This window comes from Oryzias latipes, chromosome 4 (genome assembly GCF_053564925.1).
Source record: "Oryzias latipes strain Hd-rR chromosome 4, Olatipes_Hd-rR_3.1".
In the NCBI taxonomy this organism is placed as follows: domain Eukaryota; kingdom Metazoa; phylum Chordata; class Actinopteri; order Beloniformes; family Adrianichthyidae; genus Oryzias; species Oryzias latipes.
In genome coordinates, this window is record NC_136240.1 from 5,751,392 (window position 1) to 5,768,764 (window position 17,373).

At 45.3% G+C, this 17,373-nt stretch overlaps 1 long non-coding RNA gene across 1 annotated transcript; it reads left to right on the forward strand.

Moving 5' to 3' along the window:
• Nucleotides 1–8,686: 8,686 nt before the first annotated feature.
• LOC144991984 (uncharacterized) lies at nucleotides 8,687–9,106 on the forward strand. The gene is made up of 2 exons (XR_013655692.1): nucleotides 8,687–8,830; nucleotides 8,914–9,106. It is a non-coding gene; the product is annotated as an uncharacterized LOC144991984 (long non-coding RNA).
• The last annotated feature ends 8,267 nt before the right edge of the window (nucleotides 9,107–17,373 follow it).

The window sequence follows — 17,373 nt, forward strand, 5'->3', positions numbered from 1 at the left end:
GGGACTCGGACCATCTGTCCCCTACCCCATCCCTGGTAGGGGTTACTGGGCCCTTGGCAATGGCGGCCGTGTCCCCTGGGTGCTGGTTTCCTGGGCCCGGCAGTCCTCTCTCCACGCAGGGAGAGGGATCCCTGAGCTTTCTGGCAAGGCCAGAAGCCGGGGATCACATCACACCTGAGCCGGGGGTGTCCGTGTCCCTGTGGTGTGGGTTCTGGTCCTTGCCCCTGAGTGCTGGCCCTCACCAAATTTCCAACTGTGGCCGAGCCTGGTCGGGCCATGTTTACAACACCCCTTATGGGCCCCCTTTTCTCCTGGGTGCCCTCCTCCTGGGCGGGGATGGCCCGCCCCTGCCTTGCTCCTTCCTGTACCAACCGTGGGCCGGGTGGGTGGCTGCTTGGAGCGCGGAGCAGGTCTCCCTTGGGGGGTCCTGGCTCGTAACTGGGGTTGGGGCAGGGGGATGCCCAGAACTTCTGGGTGGTGATGAGGTGCTCGTCTGGGGCTGTGGGCACTCTTCCTGGGTGGGGCCCTGCGTTGGGCCCCACTGGCACGGCGGGGAGGGATGCTCTCCTGGTTGGGCTGGGGCTGCACTCTCTGTCCCCCCATGCCTACCTGCTCTCTGGCCCTGGGGGCCCCCGTGGCCCTGCCTGCTGCCATGTGGCGTTGGGGGGTTCTGGCTGCCGCGGCTGCTGCGGCAGGGGTCTTGGTGTGGGGATGGCTGGGCACTCTCTCTCCTTCTTTTCACATTCCACCATCCATTTTAGAAGAACATAAACACTCACTTAACCACAGGTGTTAGCTCACCTTTGCACAAATAGTTTGTTTGATCGAATGAAATATCTCACATAGTTGGTTTGAAGGCATAAGTATGTGTGTGTGAACATTATCTGTATGGTGACATGTGGACATTTTGGCAGCCAACAGGTATATTTATAACATTAATTTTAGTATGTATGTGGACAGGCCCCGCCCCTTCTAGATTTGTATTACATCTGAAGCTTACTGTAATGATAAACATCCAGAAACTTGTTGTCTTATGCTGTTTCATGGTTCTCCCCCACCCCCTATAATCACCTTCCTACCCCCCCTCTCTAATATCCCTCTTTCTTCCTTCCTCCTGTCCATTTCCGTCCGGTCCGATTTTCAAATACGATTAAAATGAATAAAGTTTGGCCTCGATTACAAAAGGGGTTTATTCAGACATACCTCTGGTTTGTCAGAAAATTCATAACCCCTGTTTGGCTGAACCACAACAGGTGGTTCCACATGAAGCAAATCCAATGCAGGGGTTTCAGAAACATTTTTCACAGGAATGTAGGAACGAGTCAAACGTGAAGCATGCCATCTTCTAACAAATAAGTTCCCTGTGCTGACTGTTTTAAGACTCGTAATGGCTCAGAGAATGTCTGGTGAGCTTTTGGAACATGTGTTGGCTTCAGAACACGGACACACTTTCCCTCTTGAAAAACAGGAACACGAGCACCACGTCTCTTATCTGTGTAAAGCTTCATCTTGGGTTGTTTAGCTGCTACTGAGTCAGCCAACCGAGTCACAGCATTGTCCCTAGGGTCAGCGAGCAGGACATGTAAGAGAGTTCTCATTTTTCTCCCGAGAAGCAGTTCACAGGGAGCAACCTCATTGGTAGAATGAGGTGTGGAACGATAGACTTGAAGGAAGTCTGTCACAGTCTGACGCCAAGGTTTTCTTTCAAGAATGGCAGACTGAATACAACTCTTAAGCACTCTGTGAAACCTTTCAACTGCACCATTTGCAGCAGGGTGGTAAACTGAAGTTTGAATGTGCTTTATGTCTCTGGAGTGCAGGAACGCAGCAAACTCAGCAGAAGTAAACTGACTTCCATCAACAGAAATAACAGTCCCTGGATTTCCAAACCTGCTGAAAACTTAAGTAAGAAAAGAAATCACTGTCTGAGCCATAACAGAAGCTGCAAATCCCACTTCTGGTCATTTACTGTGATAATGTTGTCTTTAATGTCTAGGGGCCCTAGAGGAGCATAACATACAAAATAAAGGTTTTGCTACCAAATTTGAATTAACAAAAACACCAAGCGAATGTCTCCATACAAAATATAACACATTTACAAATAAATAAACAACCAGCAATAACTAAAAGTGATGTAAAAAGGCTTCAGGGTGAACCAAGGCCAAAATAACAATCAAAACCCCACCAAATTGAAACGCACAATCTTACCTGTAAATGAAAGAAAAGGAAAATCAATGAGAACACACTAACCTCCCTAGACTAACAAAAACAGGAGAAAACGAGTTCTAAAGAAAATGGCAGTTCACCCCTACAGCTTCACTTAACATAACTACAAACCAAAAGACTAAATAGAGTGGGCACAACACCACAAAAACTACAAAATACTAAAACGCAACACTAAAGTGCAACACGCAACTAAACAGGTGGTGAAGTCCAAAACAAAATGGCGAAGAGGGCCAAGCTGCAATGGAGACTTGTTGCTGCAAGGCTCCCTTTTCCCAGACTGGAGGTCCATGTGGTGCTTTTAAAGGCTGCCTCCACCCGCTATGGTCCAAATGGAGGCCACACCCTTTCCAGCATACCTGAAAATAACCACACATAGACACACACACACACACACACAAAGAGCCACAAAAAACACAAGTCCCACTCTGATTCAAATCAAATACACAGAACAAACAGAACTAAAAAAAACAAATACGACCACAGCCGCAACAGATTATCCACCAGTGTGATTGCATACTTACATTCCCAAGCAGCAGTCTCAAAAGGACCCACAACATCAATTACCACCTTGTCCCATGGCGAGGAAGGAAATGGCACTGGTACAAGTGGAGCTGCACCAGGAACTGCAGTTTTATCACTACTTTGACAGAGTTGACACCCTTTAACGTGTTGTGTCACTTGGTTATCCATGCCAGGCCACCAGCACAATTCTCTGAGTCTCTGCTTGGTTTTTACAATGCCAAAATGATTAGTTGATGATGTAAACTGACTGGAACAACCAGCCGAGAACCTCTGAACACATAATCAGGTTGTACGAAAAACTCCTCCCTCAACTTGAAGTATGGACACACATTTTCAGGCAATGCAGCAGATGAACGAGAAAAACCCTTCTCGAGTTGCAAGCATGAGGCACACAACTCAGGAAATGCAGCAGAAGCAGAAACAAAGTCTGCAAAAATGGATCAAACAAAGCCAAGGCTGGACTGACAACTAGAGCTCTTTATACGCTCTGAAAACTCTGCTTTGCGTTTTCTGACCATTGAAACTCAACTCTTTGACGAATGCAAGCAAGTAAAGGTTCAACCATGGTAGCAAATTTTGGCATGAATTTATTGTACCATGACACCAGTCCTAGAAAAGAATGAGGTGTAGCTACATCAGAAGGGGGTGGTGCATTGAGGATAGCAGAGAGGTGATCATCAGTAGGTTGAATGCCCTGTGGTGTAACGGTGTGACCTAAGAAACACAAACTGGACCTGTTAAACTGACATTTGTCTTTGTTTCGCTGTAACTCTGACTCTTTTAACCGTTTTAGCACTGCAGCAAGAACAGCATCATGCTCACTTTGAGTTGCCCCTCACATCACTCTGCAAAATCTGAACAAACCATCATGGGTGTTAAAGGCAGTCAGGTGTAACCCCGAGGGGGAAATTGCGTTTAGTCTCCTCTTGCATATCCTGTGTGGTGACGTCACCACACTGTGTGCGTCGGTGCGTCACACGGTCATGTGACTCGGCACGTACAATCAGAACCCAATAAAAACAGCTGTGGGAAGGTTGCCGGAAGAAGCGTGTGGGGAAGTCTCGGGTGTTTAGCTGGAGGTACGTTAAATGTTTTTTTTTTCGTCATTTCACTATAAACATTCTGAAAACTAACTCAACTAACGTCGGAACATAGGAGCTGACTACTGGTGCCTATTTGTCCGGAGACGAGCGTGCACACAAAATTAAGAGAACGGAAGTGGTCAGGTGATTATGTTGGATGATGAGCTACAACCCAGGACCCAGAACCAAACCTGAACTCTGGACCACTAGTCCGAAGCCAGCCTATGAACTCCACCTGCTCTGGTCGGGCTGGTAGGAGGCTTCTTACAGCCACCCTCTTTTCTTTCCTTCAGTTCCCTTGCTACTAAGTTACACGGCCATTCATATTTCCACTCACACAATCCCCATCCTTCACTTTGGATTACCCTCTGTTGGACACTTTGGCTGTTACAACGAACTATGAACTCTTGCGAGTGAACTGTTGAGTCGAATCTTGAAGAACTGAACTTTCTTGAAAAAAAGGATAATTTACAAATGTGAATCATTTTTTTCTTGTAAATATTGTATGGCCATTCTATGTGTGTGAATATATTTGTTTCTTTCCTTTGTTTTTTTTCAATTATATGGTACCAACAAATGAAATTCAGCTTCAGTCTCTTTCTCCACTCCTAGGGTTGAACCTCTTCCTGTGACGTCATTTCCGGGTGAGCCTTTCGCAGTTCTAGTCGTGTGTGACTGCTGTCCTCTTGTTTGGCAATAGCCTGACTACTATTGCTTACTTTAAGGGTTATCTGGGTTAATATTCACATCTAGCACCTTTTAGTAGCAAATACACTACTGTTAAACCGCTTGCTGTTCACTTTTCACTTTTCTCATTTTGCTAAATAAACCACTTCTCTTTACCTAAACACCGCTAGCCTTAGCTTAGAATCTAGCATGGCCACCAGTCTTTCCGCCTCTCCTCCTCTCTCCTGCCCCATGTGCCATATGTTTAGTGACGATCCTGCCTCCTTTAGTGAAGATAGCGGTAGGTGTGTTAAGTGTAGTCTTGTGTTAGACTTGGAGGCGAGGCTGGAGCAGTTGGAAGCGCGGCTCCGCACAGTGGAAGCTAAGCCGGCTACCCAGGTCGTTACTCATAGCGCGGGCCGCGCTACCAGGGCTAACTTAGTTAGCACCCCAGCGCCCTCCCAACAGCCGGGAGACAGTCAGGGGTTTGTACCGGTTGGGAGGAAACATAGTGCTAAACGCAAAAACTTAGAGCACCCGAGACTCCACGTTAATAATAGGTTCTCCCCCCTCAGCGACACACCCACTGAACACTCAACTCTGGTTATAGGTTCTTATGAAGTTAGAAACGTGGAGCTCCCAGCGGCTACAGTCAGCTGTTATCCGGGGGCCAGAGTTGGTGACATCGAGGGGAACCTTAGGATGTTAGCTCAGAGTAAGTCCAGGTTCCGTCGAGTCGTGATTCACGCAGGCGGTAATGATGCCCGACGGAGACAATCAGAGGTGGTTAAGTTAAACGTAACTTCGGTGTGTAAACTGGCTAAGACAATGTCCGACACTGTAATTTTCTCTGGTCCCCTGCCGAACTTAGTCAATGATGAAATGTACAGCCGCTTTTCATAATTTAACCGCTGGCTTTCTAGATGGTGCCCAGAAAACGGCGTTGGTTTTGTGGATAACTGGAGCGCGTTTTGGGGGAAGCCCGGTCTCATGCGGAGAGACGGCGTCCATCCCACTCGGGACGGTGCCGCTCTTCTTTCTAGAAACATTTCTGCTAGCCTTAGTCTGTTAACCTGACAATCCAGAGACGAGACCCGGGCGCAGAGCAGCAGTGTAAAACGCTCCTCTGAGCCTCCCTTAGGGTTAGTGCTGGTGCAATACCCATGCAGGGAAAGTCAAGCAGGCCCTAGCTTTAGCTTTTGTGCTGAAAGACAAGTAAAAGGAGCGCGTCATAGAAACCTTAAAGTGACAGACAGCAGTTCTCACAAGCACAATTATGATGTAATTAAATGTGGTTTATTAAACATTCGATCCAATTCCTCCAAGTCCCTCTTAGTCAACGAGTTAATTACTGATAAAAACCTTAGTCTTTTAGCCTTAACAGAAACTTGGCTCCATCAGGATGACTATGTTAGATTGAATGAAGCAAACACCCCCCCCCCCCCACCCACTTATGCTATCTATCAGAAATCCAGGATTTCAGGGAAAGGAGGTGGTTTGACAGTACTATCACAGTCTAGCTTACTTCTCAACCCTAAAGTTAAAAATGCTTATAATTCATTTGAAAACATCATATTGTCTATAAATCACCCTAACAGGAAAACTCGAAAACCTGTTTTACTCATAATTATTTATCGCCCCCCCGGCCCATATTCAGAATTTTTAACTGAGTTTTCCGACTTCCTATAGATTCTGATCAAACTATAATAATAGGGGATTTCAATATTCATGTTGATGACCCCAGTGACTGTCTAGGAAAGGCTTTTGCAGCTTTATTAGATGATGTTTGTTTCACCCAAAGTGTGAATGAACCCACTCACTGTCATAAGCACACCCTGGACCTTGTTCTAACCCATGGTATAGAGATCAACCAGCTGAGTGTCCTTCCTCTTAACCCCATAATTTCTGATCACTTTATGATTACCTTCCAGTTTACACTGGAACATCCTTCTGCCCCAGTGAATAAGAAACAGCTTAGAAGAACCTTAACTGACCGTTCTGTGTCTGAATTTAAACTCACAGTTCAGCCAGTACTTAGTGATATTCTGAGAAAATACTCTGAGTCCAGCTCCCATAGCATCAGTCCTAGTATAAATGACCACTTTGTTAATGATGCCTTACAAGCCCTCAGGAGTACACTCGATGTTGTTGCCCCCTTGAAACCTAAGTTCGTCAGACAAAACCGAGTAGCACCGTGGTTTAACGCTGAAACTCGTTCTCTTAAACAAGAAACCCGTAAGTTGGAAAGAGAATGGCGCCGCTCAGGTTCAGAGCAGTCTCTGAATACCTGGAAACATAGCCTATTAAATTATAAAAAAGCTCTGCGTAGAGCTAGAAGCCAGTACTATTCAACCTTAATATCAGAGAATGGAAACAATCCAAGATTTCTTTTTAGCACTATTGCTAAATTAACTTGCAGTCAGAGCTCATTAGAACCACAAGTTCCTGTTTCTCTCAGCTCTGATGATTTTCTTACATTTTTCGATAGTAAAATCTCAAATATTAGACATAAATTAAATCAAGTTATTCCTACTATCAGCCCAGAACAGGCTGAAGCGGTAGAAATGGAGGCATCCATAGAAACCTCTGTAACATTAGACTGCTTCACTGCTGTGGATCAAGCGGAAATAACATCAATTATTAGCCCTGTGTCTATTAAATATCTACTGTGTTTCAAATATTGATAAACGTATAGGTTACATAATTTGTGGTGAGCTAGCTAGGAGTGGAGTAAGTTGAATAAAATGGTTCTTTTTACATTGGAGAAAGACATGGAAACATTAGAAAAACGTGGTATTAAAATCCCTAACTTGGTTTTGATACAAGACGCGAGTAGAACAGAAACTGATGATGAAGTTGTTCAATTTTTGAAACATTTTGGTTCAATTTCAAAGATCAAACTCTTTGACGTGTCCAAATCACTTTTCGATCAATCAATTGTGGTTGAATTCAGTTCAGGTGCGCCACTCGTTGCGTTGCGAAAGATTTTGCCTTACACATATATTTGTGAAGATGACATGGTGACGTATGAAATTTTAGATTTGTCTATGGTCTGTGCAGAAGGAATAGGCAAAATGGAAACTAAAACGTACCTGGAAGAGTTGCAAAAAATAGCAAAGCTTACAGGGCAAGATTTTCTGTGGTATTAAATAGGGTGATGCCTCTGCTTGGTCAAACTGTTGGCCAGCTCCATCCTAGTTCTGATGAGGCCGAGAATGCAACAGAGGACAGGTAGAGGGCGCCGTTAACTGCTGCACCAGTCACTACACTGCCCTCTGTCATCAATATTGGTCATCAAAGTATCCCAGGTGCCGCTGGTGAGAACCCCAGTGGAGGCCAGCCGACAATCAAATCTGATCCCAGTGATTTGAATCCACCACGACACTCACTGCCAGCTATGTCGCAGCATGATTTGAATCCACCTGAAATCCAACGCTTTATAGTGGAACATATAGTAAAGAACGAAGACAGCACAGAACTCTTTTCTGCACAACGTGTCAGAGTTTTCTCAGGAAGAGTGCCTCGTCCTCAGAACAAAACAGACTACGACACCTGGAGATCCAGCATGGAACTATTATTTAAAGATTCTGCAGTGTCCGATTTACAACGCTCACTTAAAACTTTCTAGAGTTTGCTACCACCCGCTGCTGATATGGTGAAACATCTGTCACCAGATACTCCACCGATCACTTATCTTCACACTCTTGACTCAGCAAATGGCGTCGTACAGGATGGTGAAGAATTATATGCAAAGTTCCTAGACACTTTTCAAGATGCTGGTGAAAAGGTTTAGGGTTGGATACTGTTATAGATGTGGTGAAGATGGCCATATCAAACCTAATTGTGAGAACCCCCCAAACTCTGCTCTCGTAGCACTCAAGAGGAAGCAATTTGCAAAACGACAAGCAAGAAGAATTTAATCCCACAATGAACTCTTTAAACTAGATCCAGTTCCTGTTGTGAGGCAAACTGGAACTGTTGTGGACCTGCAATGTCCCAACCAAAAGTAGAACTATATGAAGAATTAAACTGAGATTTATGATGAACCAAGGCAACGCAGCTGCAATGTTCCATCTCGATAACCAAAAGGTTTAATTGGTTCTCGTTGCACAGCCAACATTAAGATTGCTAATGCAGAATGTAAACGTCTCCTCGATACAGGGTCGCAAGTTACAACCCTTCCTGACATGGTGCCCCTGTCTGTTACCTGCCTCCTCCCCCTTCCTGCTCTGCCGTGGAAGCTACCAGCTGGTTCCACTTACCTCGTCATCATCCCTGCCTTCTTAAGGAGATCCAGGACCTTTCTTCGACGCCAGTTCGTTGTTCCTCTCACGGTGCATAGTCTGGCTCTCACGTGTCTTGTATCTCACCTTGGTTTTTTGCCTAGCTAATTTGTGCCTCTCCGTTCCACTCTCAGGGATCCTCGTCACGAGTATTCCATCGGGTCGCAGCTCACCAGCCTCACTCTCCATCCTCCTTACGGATCCAGCGGAATCCACATGCTCAAGCTTCATCTGCCTCAACCCTCCAGTCAGCCGTCACGCCACATCAAGAACATTAAGAACTCTGTTACAGACTCTCCTTCAGAGAATTAAATCCTCTAGCACTTACCTCTCGTTTCCGAGTATCCTTCCGGGTTCCAGCGTCTGGGTCCCTCTGAAATCCCGCGTGACCATGAAACTTCTGGTTTCATTCTATATTCAGCAACAATTACATGATCTATTGCAAATTGAAGGGGCTGCCAGACAAGCAATTCCATACCTTGGATATGTGGAGATGATGTCTACGTTCCCAAAAGACTTCCTGGGAGCGGCCTATGATGTTGTTACTCTGGCACTTGTTCCTGACATCAAAACTGGACATTCATCCCCAGTATTGATCAGCATGAATACGTTGGAGTCATTATACAGCCAGTACACTGGAAGTGAGTATGCAGAGTTCCAGCCAGCTACTGATGGTTACAAGGCTACGCTTAAACTGCTGCAGATACGTCACCAGCAACACCAGGCAGGCATCGATGGGGTTGTGAGATTAGCCACTAAATCTCCAGTTGTTATCCCTGCTGGGCAGACGATCATCGCCATTGGCTCCATGTACAGTAGCATGCCAGCTCCCGGTCAATGGGCGCTTGTGGAGTACCCAGCTTCACCACTGCCAGGTGGGCTGTGTGTTAAAAACTCACTCATTGTCCTCCCAAGCCAATCCCATGAGAAGATTCCTGTCAGACTCGCCAATGAGTCCGAGGTAACAATCCCACCATTCTCCACTATTGCCGAACTTGAATTATCACCTCAGATCCTGTCACACAAAGTGGCCCAAGATCATCCATCCTCTGGAAAGAAATCTCTGAATCTCCTATTCCTCCAGAGTGGAAGGAAAGGATCATGTCCAAGCTTAATGAGATTCCTGAAGTCTTTTCACTTGGATTTCGGATGCATTGACAAGGTGAAACATTGAATAAAACTGTATGACAAAACACCCTTCAAGCATAGAGCCTGACCCATTCATCCTCAAGAAGTCGAGGCAGTGCGTCATCTAAAGGCTGGTGTCATCAGGGAATCAGAGTCTCCATTCTCATCATCTATTATTGTGGTCCGTAAGAAGAACGGGGACATTAGGTTGTGTATTGATTAACTCAAACTGAACCTACAGACTGTTAAAGATGCCTACGCCCTGCCAAACTTGGAGGAGTCGTTTTCAGCATTAAACGGTTCAAAGTGGTTCAGTGTGCTTGATTTAAAATCAGGCTACTATCAAATTGAGATGGAGGAGTCTGACAAGGAGAAGACTGCATTTGTGACGCCAATTGGATTTTGGCAGTTCAATCGTATGCCCCAGGGAGTGACTAACGCACCAAGTACCTTTCAGCGATTAATGGAAAAATGTGTGGAAGATCATCATTTGAAGGAAGTACTTGTTTTTCTTGACGACCTCATTGTGTTCTCAAGCTCCCTGGAAGCACAAGAGCAGAGACTCCTGAGAGTGCTCAACCGTTTAAAAGAATATGTTCTGAAATTATCCCCGGAAAAGTGCAAGTTTTTCCGGACATCTGTGTGATATCTTGGACACATAGTCTCGGAGAAAGGAGTGGAAACTGATCCAGAAAAGCTCAAGGCTCTAAAATCCTGGCCAGATCCAAAAACTTTGAAAGAGCTCAAATCGTTCCTAGGATTTGCTGGATACTACAGGAGGTTCATCCAGGGATATGCAGCCATCGCAGAACCCATGAATGACCTTACACGTGGCTATACACCTGCCTCCAAGTCCAAGAAAAAAATCGAGCACACTGGCAGTTCATGACGTCAAACAGCCTTTTGGAAAGAGATGGTCATCTGCCTGTCAACATGCTTTTGAAACACTAATTGAAAAGCTGACTAGTTCTCCAGTTCTTGGGTTTTCTTATCCAAAAGTGCCATATATATTGCACACTGACGCCAGCCCTACAGGGCTCGGTGCAGCTTTATATCAAGAGCAAGATGGTCAGCTGAGAGTGATTGCTTACGCCAGCCGAGGTCTGTCACCAAGTGAATCAAGGTATCCCGCTCACAAGCTTGAATTTCTTGCGTTGAAGTGGAGTGTGTACGGAGCTAACTTTGTGGTGGTGACTGTCAATATTCCTTTCACCTACCTGCTAACATCAACAAAGTTAGACGCCACCAGCCACAGATGGCTTGCTGCTCTGTCCACCTACACTTTCAAACTGCAGTACAGAGCAGGGAAACAGAATCTCAACGTGGATGCGCTATCTCTCCGCCCTCACAACCAGCTGACTGGTACTACATCACAGAAGGATCAAGATCTGATCAACCAATTTACGCAAGAGCATGTTACGGATCCCAGTGATGTGGAAGACATTAACCCTGATGTTGTGTCTGCCATATGTCATCGTTGTCTTGCCATCAACCATCAGTGCAGTTCAACAGAGAACCCAGTCACCTTGGTTGAATCCTTGAGTCTGTCCGCTGGAGCTATTCCAGACTGTTATGCCAGTGAAACTGACAATGGACTACCAGTTTTTCCCTCAATGTCACATCTAGACCTCGGAGAAAAGCAACGAGCTGATCCAGTCATTAGAGAGGTCATCCACCAGATGGAGACAGAAGAAAAAGTACCTCATACTGCCCGGAATGAACTTCCCGACCTGTCATTGTTGCTAAGTGAGTTGAATCGTCTTGAGCTACAAGAGGGAATCTTGTATCGAAGGAGACAAGAGGGGGAACAAATATTGTTCCAACTGGTGTTTCCCGAAGAGCTGAAGTCCCTTGTTTAGACAAGCCTACATGATGACATGGGACACATGGGTATCGAGCAAAAATTAGATCTGGTATGTTTCAGATTCTTCTGGCTTCACATGGCGGCTGATGTTGAGTCAAAGGTGAAGACCTGCAGTCGTTGTGTGAGACGTAAAGCTTTCCAAGAAAGATCTGCACCATTGGTAACCATCAAAACCACTTGTCCACTGGAATTGCTTTGTATGGACTATCTTTCACTTGAACCATATCAGAGCAATACAAAAGACATTCTCGTACTCACTGACCATTTTACGAAATTTGCCATTGCCATACCCACCGCACACCAGAAGGCTAAACTGTGGCAGAATGCCTGTGGGAGAACTTTATTGTCTGTTATGGAATACCGGAGCATCTACATTCAGACCAGGGTCCAAACTTCGAGTCAAGGTTGATCAAAAATAAATAAAAATAATAAAATAATAAAAAATAAAATAAAAAAACGAACAACGCCTTACCATCCTCGAGGAAATCTGGTAGAGAGATTCAACTGGACGCTGCTCAGCATGCTTGGTACTCTAGGACAGAAGCAGAAGCAGAAGTGGAAGGAATATGTGATGACGTTAGTACACGCATACAACTGCACTCAAAATGATGTCACCGGCTTTACACCTTATGAGTTGATGTTTGGTCGAGCACCACGCCTTCCAATAGATTTCACCTTTGGTCTGCCTTTGCAGAAGGGCCATTTGACATCTCAAAGCCAGTAGGATGAGGTCCTCCGGTCTCATCCAGGAGGGAACTTCTAGATAGCATCCAAGAATGCAGCTAAAGCGGGTGAGAAGAACAAGCTTTGCTTTGACAGACGTGTTACACCATCAAGTTTGTAGAAAGGAGACAGACTTGTTCGTAATGTTAGGCTACGTGGCAAACACAAGCTTGAAGACAAATGGGAGCAGGATGTCTATGTTGTCTTGAAGTGGGCTGGAGATTTACCTGTCTAAACAGTTCGACCAGAAACCAAAATCTGACCGACCCGCACACTGGACAGAGATCTCTTCCTACCATATCCTTTTTTGATGGAAATATTCATATCTCATTGGTTGATACTCCTCTGCATCGTCCTCAAACTCTGAGCCAGACACTAGCTACCACTGATCCAAGCAACGATAAAGAAGGTGTAGAGGTAGAGTTGGGCTTACCTCAATCTCTGATCCATCCTACCTCATTCACCTTCAGAAGAGAGCATCCTGTACCAACTGCTCTTGGGCCTGCCCTTTCAGTTGATCTCCCTCAGTTGATCCCCACTGTGCGACCAGACTTGCATGCAGATGAGGAAATTGACCTAGCTACTAATGGGGACTCCGCCGCAGATTCTAAATTTCATTAGTCTGAGAGAGGAGAATCTGAGCCTGGTGATGAGGACTTGGCCGAAGAGGTACAACTTATCGTTGTTCCTGAGAATCCACCTGAAGGACCAGAACTCACTGACCAGGTAGAGGTAGTACTTGAACTCAGGGCTAGTGAGCTTTTGCTCAACTCCCATGAGACGATTACTAAGGAACTAAACTCTCCAGACATTGATGTTGATTCTAGTTCTACTGTCCGACGTACCGGCCGTCAACCTCACCCTCCCAATCACTTGCAATATTCAGAATTGGGTAATCCGCTAGTCTCTGTGGTTCACAATTTCTTTCATGGGTTAGTTGATGCGTATAGCGAAGTGCTGCGTGCCTCCACTGTGGACACCCTTTCGCGGCCTCGTGTTTATGACATTTAACATGCACCGGATTTGCATTTTCTAAAGGGGGGAGGGTGTTTTCGGGTGGGAAAATTGCGTTTAGTCTCCTCTTGCATCTCCTGTGTGGTGACGTCACTACACTGCGTGCGTCGGTACGTCACACGGTCATGTGACTTGGCACGTACAATCAGAACCCAATAAAAACAGCTGTGGGAAGGTTGTCGGAAGAAGCGTGTGGGGAAGTCTCGGGTGTTTAGCTCAGTGTTTTTCAACCTTTTCTGAGCCACGGCACACTTTAACCTTAAAAAAAATCCTGCGGCACACCAGCATCCAAAAATAAAAAAAATAAAAAAACTCATAGTCTGTATTGATCTACAGCCCTTCCACAATCTCACATGCATTTGGGTGATAATTGTTGCAGAAAAAGCTGGAAGTTGCAGTTGTTTTTTTCTAAAAGATGCAATAAAAGTTAAGTAGAAGATTTAAAAACAGTTTGATGTGTGTTCGTTGGTTTCAAGACGTTTAACAACAGATCTCCATGTGCGCAGTCACTCTCACAACCCAATGCATCATGGGAGATGTAGTGCATAAAACGGCCGAAGATCGCTTTTCGGAGCTTCATTGTTTTGTTCACTTGTTCCACGGTCTGATACCGGATTCTGTGGAAAGCTACACCGCTAAATACGAGCTTTAGCTGGTATTTTTGTTAGAACTGAGCGACTTTACGAGCTAAATCGGGACAAGGAAGTGAAGACTTTAAGCACTTGTGATTGGTCAGACCGATGACATGTGATTAACCCCCCCAAGAATGATTGGTGGAGACAGTTAAAGGGACGGGACGGGACTTTTCCAAATTAAAGCCGAAGGTGCAGCTGAATCGCGGTACGTCATTGTTATCAAAATGTCTTTAATAAAATAAAATAAACGCAAAGAAAAAGTATTTTATGATCTTTTATATTCCTAACTCCTCAGTGTTTTATCAAGGCCTGTTTGGATGAACAGAGAGCTGAAATCCTGGAGATGGGAAATGTTGTTAAATCAGTTAATGAGGGCAATTTCCCACGGCACACTTGACCATCTCCCACGGCACACTAGTGTGCCGCGGCACACTGGTTGAAAAACACTGGTTTAGCTGGAGGTACGTTAAATGTTTTGTTTTTTCGTCATTTCACTATAAACCTTCTGAAAACTAACGCAACTAACGTCGGAACATGGGAGCTGACTACTGGTGCCCATTTGTCCGGAGACGAGCGCGCAACACGAAATTAAGAGAACAGAACTGGTCAGATGATTATAATGGATGGTGAGCAACAGCCCAGGACCCAGAACCAAACCTGAACTCTGGACAACTAGTCCGAAGCCACCCTATGAACTCCACCTGCTCTGGTCGGGCTGGTAGTGTCATGGTATGGCTAGAAAACAGAGTGACCCAGATGCTGAAACCCGGAAGGAGACTAGGAGACTAGGAGGAAAGTTTAGGAGTTTTAATTTGGCTGAAGGCGAGTAATGGCGTTTTCCCAGAGGGATGAGCATCGGCTGGCTGGAGGAGTCTAGCAGAGGGAGCCCTGCACGTGAGACCAGAAGATCGCGACCAGGTGAGTATCAGAACTGGATAATCCTGAGGCAGAGCGAGAGGAGCAATTAATAACATGAAACATGACAACACACAGGAACTAGACGTGGCCAGACTAAGCACCGTTGGAGGAACAACGAACTGGCATCGACTGATGATCCACAGGATCCTTATGAAGGCAGAGGCAATGATGAGGTGAGTGAGATCAGCTGGTCGCATCCAAAGCCGAAGAGGCGGGGGAGGGGGAGAGTAACTGACAGGCAACCATGACAGGTAGGAGGGTTCTTACAGGCACCCTCTTTTCTTTCCTTCAGTTCCCTTGCTACTAAGTTACACGGCCATTCATATTTACACTCACACAATCCCCATCCTTCACTTTGGATTACCCTCTGTTGGACTCTTTGGCCGTTACAACAAACTATAAACTCTTGCGAGTGAACTGTTGAGTCGAATCTTGAAGAACTGAACTTTCTTGAAAAAAAGGATGTTTACAAATGTGAATCATTTTTTCTTGTAAATATTGTATGGCCATTCTATGTGTGTGAATATATTTGTTTCCTTTCTTAGTTTTTTTCAATTATATGGTACCAACAAATGCAATTCAGCCTCAGTCTCTTTCTCCACTCCTAGAATTGAACCAGAGGTCTTCAGATCTAGCCCTGTGTCTATTAAATATCTACTGTGTTTCAGATATTGATACATGTATAGGTTACACAGGTCTTTGCTTTCTTCATGCAAAGGTAGCTGAAAATAAGCAGACTCTAAGTCAAGAGTAGAGAAAACAGTTGCATCTCTAAGTTTGGACAGCAATTCATCAATGAGTGGAAGTGGATAACTATCTATGACAACAGCTTTTTTCGGTTCTCACAAGTCCACACACATCCTGATGTTACCTGACTTGTGACAACAATGGGGAAAACCCATGGAGATGCATCAATCTTTTCTATTACCCCAGCTTCCAAATGTTCTTTACTCACAGCATCTCGCACTGACAGAGGTAAACGTCGCAGCTTCTGTCTGACTTGAGGGACTCTTTCAGCGATTTTAACTTTATGTACGAACTTAGTTGCAAAACCCAGAGAGGGCTGTTGAGGCTGAGATGACAGACGCATCACAGGAGCAGGTGGTAAATGTGGGCAGGCACCTTCGACAGCAAAACGCAGTCCCAGTCCTTTGATGAGATCCATGCCTAGTAAAGTGGTACCAGTGTCCACAATGAATAGCTTAGTTGCATAAAATGCATCATCACGTGACACAGTGACAGGCAGACATCCCAGTACAGGTATAGGAGAGTGAAAGTATGTAACCAGAGTAACATCTGGAAACTGCAGAGCATCACTGCCGAAATGGGTCTCATACTTACTTCTGGATATGATAGAAACAGATGAGACTGAGTCCACAGTAAACTGTATGGGTGTAGGTGGAGTCTTTTGCCGTGCCTTCAGGAACCGCCTCCGGTCAGCCGATGGTTTCGTGTGAACAGCATGCACAGGAGCCGTCAGGGTGGAATTTGAAATCGACCTGGCCTGCTCCGTAGCTGCTTCAATTTGAGTGGCCAGTGCAACAGCTTTATCCAATGTTAAGTCAGCTTCCAGCAGCAGTCGTTCACGTATGCGTTGACCACGTACATGTTCAACTAGTTGGTCCCGGATCATTTCATCCTGCTTATCGTCAAAGCCACATGTTGCAGCTAAATCTCTTTGACCAGCCACGTACTGCATGATAGATTCAGTCGGACTTTGGGCGCGTTTTCGAAAAACATGGCGCTGGGCAACGGCTTTACGCTTTGGATTGAAGTGAGCTTTCAAAGCCGTCATGGCATCCTCCATTGTAGTACCTTGTTCTGAAAGTGTGACCTTCTGTCCCCAGCGTGTGTAGAAGAAGCGCTCTTTTTCTCTCCTCTGGCCATTCATCACCCGACACTGCGAGCACCAGCAGGTAATTTCAGAACATTTTCTCCCACGTGGTATGCTAGGCTCACCCGGGCACTGGAGAAAAGGAGGTGGAGATGGCGTTGCAGCAAAAGCCATTTCGTAAGCAAGTAGATCCTCTACGACTCCTCGTCGCCACTTGTTATGTTGTGAAGTCATGGACGGATTACACGGTGAATCTTTTAAGATGAAGTTTATTAATCCAGTCGTTGCAGAACAGTACAGGCAATACACTTCCTCCTTTCCATTTCTCCTTCTTCTCCTATATATGTATATATATATATACAGTAAACCCTTGTTTTTCACGGGGGTTACGTTCCAAAAAGAACCCGTGATAGGCAAAATCCGTGAAGTAGAAACCTTTATTTTTTTAACAACTACCGTATTTTCCGGACTATAAGTC